The following is a 10,452-nucleotide window of genomic DNA, read 5'->3' as shown; positions in this document are numbered from 1 at the left end:
TAGCTCATGGTGAAGCTATAATGTAACTATTGAAGTATGGAGTGAAATTGATGCCGCCTTTGTAACGCAACACAAGACCTATCACAGACCAGTGCTTTGCTAGAGCACAAATGATCCTGACATCACATATGTCTCCATTTGCTGCTGCTCATCTAACTTAGACCTCTCCAATAAAAATGTTATCTCCCTGCAAAGCACTCTATTGCCTCTAATGCCTGAGATTTACGTAAATCTCAGGAATTAATTGAATTTGTGATTCTGCAAATATTTTAGATGATTAGTTTTTTTTCAGCATTATCTTCTTAACAGACTTCTTTTTTTAAGTCCCTTATTGGAGGAGGTGCAGAAGAGACACCTTAAACAGTTATGCCTTGGTGCACGTATGATGATACGTCTGCTAAATGTGTTGTTTTGGGGAAAAAAAAAAAAAAAAAAAAAAAGAGTACCATGACACCCTGTGGTGAAATTACATGTAGAACAATTACCTGGAGAAGGAGATTGAGTAGTAGCTTAGAGCCAGAAAAAAGCATTGTGGGTCAATTATTAATTGAGAAGTTTCAAAATTATGATAATGTGACTGTTCTTACAGGCGAAATTGAGAACACTTGCAGTTGTAATGACTCTTGGAGGTGTCAGGTTCATTTTGGACCACTGTACAGTGAGTTGATGTTGATTCCTTCAAAAATTTCCGTGCTTAGGATCTCCCTGGTAGTGTTATCTCCTCTTCTGCAAACACACACATATATTCACACTCATTCTGGGGAAAACTTGTGCTTTTCTTAAAGGTTTGGAATTTAGAGGTTTGGAAGCAGCAACCAGAGGCATTGAATGCTGAAGGGAACAAAGGAAATTCTTCAGGATTTCTTCTAATTAGCTGGACTCTCCTTCAGCATCACGTTCTTTGTGGTCTTTATAGTCATTCTCTGTCTTCCTCCATCCCAGTTATTTACAAAACATTTGCAATTGTACCTTACTAACATTACCACTGGACATTATTAATCTTTGGTATCCAAATCCCAAAGAAACATGAGCAGTCTAAATTGTAGCAGATTCTATGACACTGACTGAAAACCTACCAATTCAGGTTAAGTGCCTTGTTGTCTCCGGTGGCCCTGCCCCCAACAGTTACTTGGTTTACACTGAACCAGTTCTGCTTGTATTTTGTTGTGGTGTTATTTTTCACTCAACTAATCATTCTTCCTCTGGGCTAATTTTCTAACATTGCTCTTTATTTGATCTCTACAGCTGTACTTTGGAAAAGAGGAGACAGTAGCACATAGTTCTCATTTCTTTAAGTGATGTTTAAGAAACTCTTAAAGTTAAGCAGTAAAAAATATAATTTCCATTAAATCTCTGCTGGCAGCAACAACTGTGCCTCTGGCATTGAGAGTCGCCTATGTGTTGCTTGATTCTATCAGTTGTAATAGACTGCATAATTTGTTCCCGTTGAAGTGATTCAATGGAAGAAAATAACGTGATTTCTTCTGTTGCATTTTGAGATTCGATTAATTATTATTTTGAAATCCAATTCTTTTAAGGCTTTATCATGATGTTGGTAGTGAAATTTAAAAAATGTGAAAATAATAAGGCACTGAAAGAGAATCTCAAAAGTAAGGTTTTACTTATAAAATCTAATACTTGATTTCTATCCTTTGGCACTGACTACCATAGTGATTCATACTCTTTTGGAACTTCCATCTTTGTGGAATGCAACATGAAATAGAAATGACTGATTTCTTTTTCCCTAAACACCTTGTTCAGGAAATGCCATCTGAAAGTCCATCAGGGAAAGTAGGAGAAGGAGCCATTCTTAGCATCAAATATCAGCTGATTGGGCAAGAAAGAGGAGAGATAGAATACAGGTGAATAACCTATTTATCCTGTTTGCTCTTTTTAGAAATGTGTGATTTGGTAAACCTTCAGCTAAGTTTATGAATTTAGGTAATTTCATAAATTCTTAATGAACATGATAGATAATAAGAAGAGGATACCTCTTCCCTTCAGTCTGCAGTGATCTGCTTTTCCAACTAATGAGAGCCTTCCTATTCTTTTAAGCCATTTCTTTTGGGCGTTATTCTATTGCAAACAATCCAGTTTCACAGATTGCAGGGCTTTCTACATTAGTTTTCCAGCAGTCTACATAGAGAACTCCCAGGCGGTGAGGTATTTTCCACTCCAGGTTTTCTGTTTGTCAGTGTAAGATATCTAAATTAATCTGGTTAATAATTGGGTTACCTCTTTGATAAAAGGTTTACCTCTTTTGATTGTGCAAGAATGATTGGAAAATAGTTCCAGTTATTTGAGAATACTGTATGGAAATCTTGGCACATTCAAAATACTGTGACACAACACTAATTAGTTATTTCAAATCAGATCTATGAAGTGTTATTGTTATGAAACAGGATGACCCAGGAGAAACTGTAACAGTATCTGCAGCTGTTCTGTATATACTCATGTTGTCGGTATTCCTCATATTCAGAATTTTTTTAGTCAGCAGCAGATCAGAAAATCTAGTGTGTGCTAGCTTTTTTATGGGCCTTTCATCTTGAAACTGTATTTTGTGCTGCAACATCAGAATTGGGAAGAAGAAAAAGAAGAAATTTTTCATCTTGTACACAGAGACAAACAGCACATCTTTCTTGCCAAAGTAACTGTGAAGAAGCAGACTCAGGAAAATAGAACTGATGGAAGGGAGAGGATAACCCAAGGAAGGCTTGTGAATGCACAGCAGTTTGATATCCAACACAGCACATTTTTCTTGATTTATATTGGTATCTTTTACTTGGGACAACTTAAAGCAACATAGAGAAAAAGTGTGCTCAGGACTCTGAAAATAAGAAGATCTGAGAATGATATTTCTCTTCCCTGTTCTCTCCTGATGCATTACATGAGCTGGGTAAGCCACCACCTCCTCTCTTTCTTTGGTTGGAATCCTCATCTTGGAGTAAGAGGCTCTTGATAAGTGCAGTGCTGTGAGATGAGGTTTTCTTTGGGGTCAGTAGAAGGTTTCTATGCCATGCTTATATAAATTTCCTATATATAATCTCATACATTCTGTATACAATTAAATAGGTATAGATAGACAATGTATAATATAAAATATAGAGATTATAGATATACACATAAATCCATATTTTCAGTATTGTGGGAAGTGTATGGGAACTGCTGAATCATGGCCTGAACCTCTGACTGATCACCTGAGGTGAACAATGAGTCAGCCTTGGGAGCACAGGTGAAGGCAATTCACCTGTGCTACTGGAAGGAGTGGAACTTGGCTCCACCTCTCCTAAACCCATTTAAGAGCTGACTACCAGTGGGGAAGGATCTTCTGGAGATCCCTCCTTTGGAGTTTTACAGCGAGCCCAGGACAAGGGTAAGTGCTCTATCTATTCTTTCTTTGGTGTAATAACCTGCTTAGCTAAACTCTCTTATATTTCACGGTTGTAACATCTGTATATTCATGGATTATACAGGGAAGATATGATAAAAATATCTGTAATGATTTAAATTCAAAGAATAAGAAATGCAGCACAGTCCGTCTTATTGTAGCAGCCTTTTAGAAATGTTTCTTGATAGCAGCAAACGGAAAAGCTAGGATTTATTTCAAGTACGATGCCTGTCAAGTTCTTCAAATTTAGACCAGAAAACTACCTGTGTAACTATCCCCACATTTGTGCTACAAATACATATGCATGCACACAACTAAAAACTCAGTATATCAGTGATCCCTGAAAATGTCTGAAAAAATACGCTGATGACAAACAAACTTCTCATATTTTGGATAAGCATAGCTGTACAAATACTTTAAGGAATATTTGACATGCTGACTGCTTGAATTAAAGCTAAGATGGAAAGGAGCTGACTAGGTACTCATGGGAGCAGAGCACTCAATATTTTAACTTTTCATACTCCTTTCTAAGTAAATCTTTACAAGAAGCTTTGTGTAGATGGTTGTTATAAGGGTGTGTGACAGTGCTTTACTCTTGCAAATATAGTTATACCATTTCCATGAATGCTAGTAATTGCGCTTAGAATTTTTTATACTTATTTAAATTCATGGTCTCCGTTGTGTTTTGGATTTTAAAAAAGTCCTTAAGAAGACATGTATATGTGTGTGTGTGTATGTATATGTACAAATATATTATCTCAACTGAGATTGAGATTAAAAAAAATATGTAATAATTTGTTTATAAAAGTTACCTGGCAATTTTCTTTCCTCCAGTTGCAAAATGAGTCATACTGCTGTTGTGTAGTTTTCCTTGATTGAATACTCCTCTGTTTAGAACAACAACTGAGTCCTTGGAACACAAAATTCCAGGGTGTCCTGTGAAACTGTGGTAGCACAGTCATGTCACAGTTTACAAAACATAGCTTAGTAGAGACTGTGGAAACAGTAGATTTGCCTAACTGTGTATTGATATACTGAAGGGAATCATGAGGGAAAGTATACTTTTCTATTTTTTCAAGTTCTAAAGTTTCATCAAGTTTGAGTCCAAATAATATTGAAAGCATGTGTTCCTGCCTCTTCATCATTTTCTGAATGAAATCCTTCAGTTTTTCAAAGAATAAAGGCCTTGTTTCTTTAAATTCTTTATTTTGCCTAAACTTACAGTGTTGTCACTTGAATGTTGTGTCTCTCATCTTATCTGATTTCTCTATTGATTTATTGATCAATCCATCCTGCCAATGTAAATTAATGAAGTCTTCAATGGAATAATACTGGTTTTCAACAGCTGAGTCTTTTTTGGCATTCCGTATTTAGTAAGTATTAAGTATTAATTTCTGTCTGGTGATGCTTCAGAACATTTTGTACTTTCAGAGGTATGCCTGAACACTTTGCTTAATGGTTGTATTCCTTTTGATCAAGCTATGTTTTTGTTGTTTGTTTGTTATTTTTTAATATATTATTTATTTATTTATTTATTTATTTTCCAAAAAGGCCATAAGAAGAATGATTTCTGTTGTGGCTTATATCTCAAACTTTGGAGATTGCATAGCTGTGTACTTTCCTCTGCTGGTTGAGAGACTGTGGCTGGTTGAAAGCAAATGCAGAATGGGACAGTCATTAAGCTACAAATCATGATTTTTAGTAATAATATGTAGGGATGCTTCAAAATAATGGCTGGAAAAGTCAGTAGCAAATGGCCAATATGTGAAGTGTTTCAAAACAGTATATATAAGGCATCTTGTAAATAAGAACTAAGTTAAAAGTGCGGGTGGAGAAAGTAATGGAAGATAGGTCAGGGATGATTCTACTGAAGCCAGAGAATACCTGATGCATGTACAAGAGGCTCTGTAATTTCCACGAACAGTTTTATCCTATAAGGCCAGAACGGGAAAAAAACTAGAGTTGAAAGTGCAAATAACATTAAGTGGTTTGGACACTGCATTTCAGCAAGGTAAAGCAGGGGTGATGTGTGTATGCAGTCAGTGGTTTAGAAGCACAACGATAAGAAGTCTAGAAAGTGTAACTTGTTCAATACTATTTCTCCTTTCTAATCAGAACTTCACGGATATAGAAGATTGCAAAAGTGTAATAGGTGTTCTCAAACAGCTGACCTAGTGCTCTGTAAAACAAGTTGTTATAGGATGGTGTCATTCATCTGGAATGATAATGCTCCTCAGAATTTCCAAAGTCTTTTCCTCAAAGCTGTTGTTGCCTTCTGTTATCTATGACAGATGTGGGTGTTAATTTACTCTCTAATTTTTAGGTGCTCAAGATCTGTGCAGGAATCTAGACCTGATGCTAATTATGGATTACTGTGTTAACAGCATCTTCTTATTTCAAAGGACAGCATCAGTCAGGGCATTATGTATGTCCACTACACTCAGCACCAGTTTGACCAAATATGTCCTACTTTACACATTCACCATTTCAGTAGTTCCAGTTTAAGTTCTACTAAGTGTTTATTACTATTTATTACTTGCATTTTCCTTTCTGATTGACATTTGCTCAACATACATGGGTTTTTAAGTTTGTTTGTTTGTTTTTATACAGAAGACAGAATGACAGTTTCTACAATAATGAAAAATAATGATAAAATTTTCTGGGACAGTTCTTGAACCTTCTTTGCATGGGGAAAATAATGTGGAAGTATACCATTTGCCAACAGGAACAATGAATTAGAGTAATGGCATCAGAAAATGTCCCAGGAGGTTATGCTACTATGCTTCAAAGGTTGACTTGATTTTAAAAATGCCTACAGAAAAACTGTAAATATGTGCACTCCTTGGTTAATTTGTGTTCAGCTAGAAACATTTGTTAATTTTGAATGCATTATTCACCACAAATAATTCCCATCACCACTCTTCTGTTGCAGAAAAGTCATTTGAACAAAATAATTTTTATTTCTTTTAATTAAGTTTTATTTAATGTCTGCATTCAAGCAGTGGTGAATTTACTTTTCCCCCACCTCAGAAATATTTTTTATTTGAAATTCATGTTTTCTATTTTTCTTCTCTCCCCCTTCAGTTCTGATCTATGCCCATTGTTTCTTTTGGAACTCATTATTTCAATGCTTTACTAGTTCCCAGTCCTGATAATTTGATAAGCACACTTAAAACTGTCCAAAATTGATCAACAGTGTAACTCTGATTAACACTTGAAAGTTCAATCATTGATTGTAACCTAAGCCTCTTCAATTACAGTGACAGTCACTTCATGTTGTCAATCAAGTCTTTATCTAGTACAAAGGTCTTAATTTAATTTTGAACATCCTTTATGTAGACAATTTTTCTGTCCAGTCTAATTCTTCTGTCTTTGTCACGGAGCTGGATTGCTATGGGAATGTCACAGATATGTTCATAACAAAATATTAATCCTGTCTTTTTTGTAAGCAGAGTGTTCTTGTACCTCCCATATTTAGAGAGAGCAAAATATGCTTCCTATTAAATAATCTTAATTAATAAGGGCCTTTGGCAGAGACATGAAACACAACTTGTGGCAAAATGAGAAACATTACAGTGAGGAGAAAAAAATGGCACAAGTCAGTTCTGAGTTTTCCACAATGGGTTTCTTTTGAATGTCTAGTGGAGCACAGTACATTCTTATACTTTATATACACCCTTTTTCAATGTACAGCAACAGTTTCTGAGAGAATGTCTGTTTAAAGTTAGCTTAAAAATAGACTTCCTCTTCCTTATTTGAGTCAGTAATAATGCTTTCAGTACGTATGTACACGCTCATTAAACTTGCTGACGTGTTTTTGACAAAGTAGATGTTTGTTATGTTTTTGACTCAGTATGACAGTGCTGGAATGTAACCTACCATTAATAATCAAATATTCTTTTTTCAAAGTTAGGAAAAAGATTGATCCCTTACCAATTCATGCATCAAATATTACCACCATAGACAGCAACAAGGATATACTGAATAGTCACTGGATTTTTCTCCTCACCATTCTTAAATACTAAGTCTCTAAACTCTTATTTAATATTCATAGGTTTCTGAGTTCAAATTGCAGCATAAGTAATATCTATAAAAAACCATGGCAATAATTCCCATTCCCTTCCATTACATCCAAATTTGAAGTAGTGAGAAATCACTTTACAAAAAAAAAAAATCATTGTTACAGGGTGTTAACAACTTGCTCTCCAATGCTTCTCCCTCCTTTCATACAACCTGAGAGCAAGAAATATTGTGTTTTCCTGTTAAATACGAAAGAAAGATAAAAGGTGTCATGTAGACAGTGGAAATGCATCATCAGCAATAGAAAATACATGAACAACATAATTCCTAAACTTATGGAGTAGAGTATAAATCTTCCTCTTCTCATATGCCTCCCTAAGCTTTTTCTATCCTCGTTACGTTTTCGCTATTTTTACTTGTAGCCATGCTACGGAAACCCACTATCTGAACTTGATGTACATTGTTCCATCACTTTATATGCTCATCTCTGTAGTTCTTCTGGTTGAAACAATTTATTAACAAAGAGAAGTCATAGCACAAAAAAAGATGGTAATCCAACTGTTCTGTGTGTAGTTTCAATTTCTTGACAGCTTCTGAGCAATACTCTGCTCCCTAACAGTGTATCTAATTTCAAGGAAGGCAGCTGGAGTCATAAAGTACCCAGCTTTGTGTCTCAGAGGAGGGGTGTTTATCAGTAGGGAGTGAAGTGCAGTGCAAATTCTGAGCCTGAAACAACAATCAATCAATGATCTTCTATATAGTCATTTCAAATATTCTGTTTATCTTGATGGCTGAGGATCCATTGAAAAGATTTGCTGCCAATGCATCTATATAGCCTCATCTCTTTGGTTTCAAAATTCGTTTATTTTTCTGTTCAACAAAATATGAAAACAGCTTTTAAGGCTTTGTTTAGATTTGTTTCATCAGGACCGACTTCCTAAATGACCAGTTTAGAGCAGACAGAAAACAACTGTATTTTTTTTTTCCTTTTCATTTTTCACGTTTAGGTCTATCTTGCAGTGTTTGTGCCAAATCAGAGTATAACGTTCCCTCCTCTTAGCTAGAGTCTCTAGGTACTACTGTCATGTTCAGAATGATATCAATAAGTATGACACCAAACTTGTATTTGTGCTCACATTGTTCTATTTGTAAGAGCAGAATAAGTGGCCTAGAAAAAACGAATGTGCTTTTTTTTCCCCTCCATACTAAATGTTATTTATTACTGCTTAGTCTATCTGGTTAGTCCCAAAATAACTGTTTTCCACCCATGCTAAATCAGAATCTACATGTAAAGGTCCCAGCTTTTTGTACTGGAATGTGCAAACGTAATCATCACCTCTCATTTTACAGCTGAGAACCCTCTTGAAATACACTGTGTCAACATTTGTAAGCTTCTTCAAAACGGATAAAAATGAAGTGTGTCACTAATTGTGTCCTACAGTTGTTTGAATCGCAGCATAATTACACACGTTCCTTCATGTGTGCCAGGTAAAACATGATGCCTTCTTATACACTCCAGGAAATGCAACTTGAAATGTTTTTTTTCTTTCTTCTTTTCCTTTCTTTCTCTCTTTCTTTGTGATGCACTGGTAGATATCTAAATCACAGAAACAGAAATCATTAGGCAATAGATTACTACAGTTGCCTAAAATGCATTTTTTATTTTCTACATCAAAGATATGCAGGTAATAAATTATCAGTGCACTAGCATTACCAATAGATAATTTGTCATACCTACTGAGGGAGGTTATCTTGAATGTTAAACTCCACATAAAGGTAATTAAACTTACTCTCCTTTATATTTTGAGAGTTTATCTGGAGCCTTGTTATGTGTCTCAGAAATGCAAACAAACAATTCACACAGAAAGAGAGAGTAAGAATTAAGGAATTTAACATCCATCATGTGGACTACAGGATACAAAGTCTGAAATAAAAGATGGTTGGATAAAATGAAGGTCCTGAGTCATTATTTATGTAACTAAATGAGTGGCTTTATTGAAAACAAACAACAACAACAAAAAAAAACCCCACACTTTGGTCTTAGTTGTCTGTGTTTAGAGGATGGCACTTCTGCGCTAGATGCACACACCTTGTGTAAGCTCATGCACTGCACAAGGCTGTGTAGAGATTCTGCTTTCTAGAGAGCTAACACAGCCTAAAGCCTACATGGCAAACAAGAACCTCCTTTTTTCAACCCACATGCTATGTGGTGAGTTACAAAGGAAAGAGAGTTCTTCCTTTGTCTGCTGCTTTGGAATGAACAAAGGGTGAGGGTTATCCAGAGGGGCTGGGCAGATTCTATTTCATGCACGTTGTCCAAACTTCCCTTAAAAGAGCTCTTTTGGGTGCTGTGGGTTAGGCAAGGCAATCAGATGAAAGTGGAGGACAACAGTAGCCCACAACATAAAGCAACAGATCAGGCTCAAACCACTAGGCTGTGATCAGATCAATACTGTGCCCTCCTGTGCCTGCTCCCTTCTGTAATAGTCCTTATACAGAAAGGAAACCAAGAGACCAAAAAAACCAAAACAAACAAACAAACAAAAAAACCAACCAAACAAAACAACAAAACAAAAACAGGAATTGGTGATAGAATAAGGAACAGTATGTAATATGCAGAAAATAAAGATCAGATGTTTTCATTAACCATTTCTCAGGGCAGCAGCTTACACTATTATTACTTCTGAAACAGTTTCAGGCCTGCTCGTCTCCTGGTACTGTGTAGCAGGGGATGTTATATGAATGCAGTTACAAGTACCGTGTGCAGTGTGCAAATCTGAAATCTTTTTGTGCACTTTTATTCTATCCTGAAGATACTGCTTACTTCAATCTCACGACAGTGCATGCTGATGCTAAAATTGCTTTGAATGCAGATGTAGCACAGGAATGATTTTGCAGATCAACTTTCTTTATAATCTCAGGTTTATGCTCTGGGGTTATTGCCGGGTGACTTAATTGCAGCCTTTCAATACCTAAAGGAATCAATTCTTCAAAAGGGTTGGTAACTACAGGACAAGGGGAAATGGTTTTAATTTGGTGGGGGG

Source organism: Centrocercus urophasianus, unplaced genomic scaffold (genome assembly GCF_019232065.1).
Source record: "Centrocercus urophasianus isolate 14NV4802_14NV808 unplaced genomic scaffold, USGS_Curo_1.0 seq_11, whole genome shotgun sequence".
Lineage (NCBI taxonomy): Eukaryota > Metazoa > Chordata > Aves > Galliformes > Phasianidae > Centrocercus > Centrocercus urophasianus.
The sequence above is the reverse complement of the archived record's forward strand: the minus strand, read 5'-3'. Positions refer to the sequence as shown.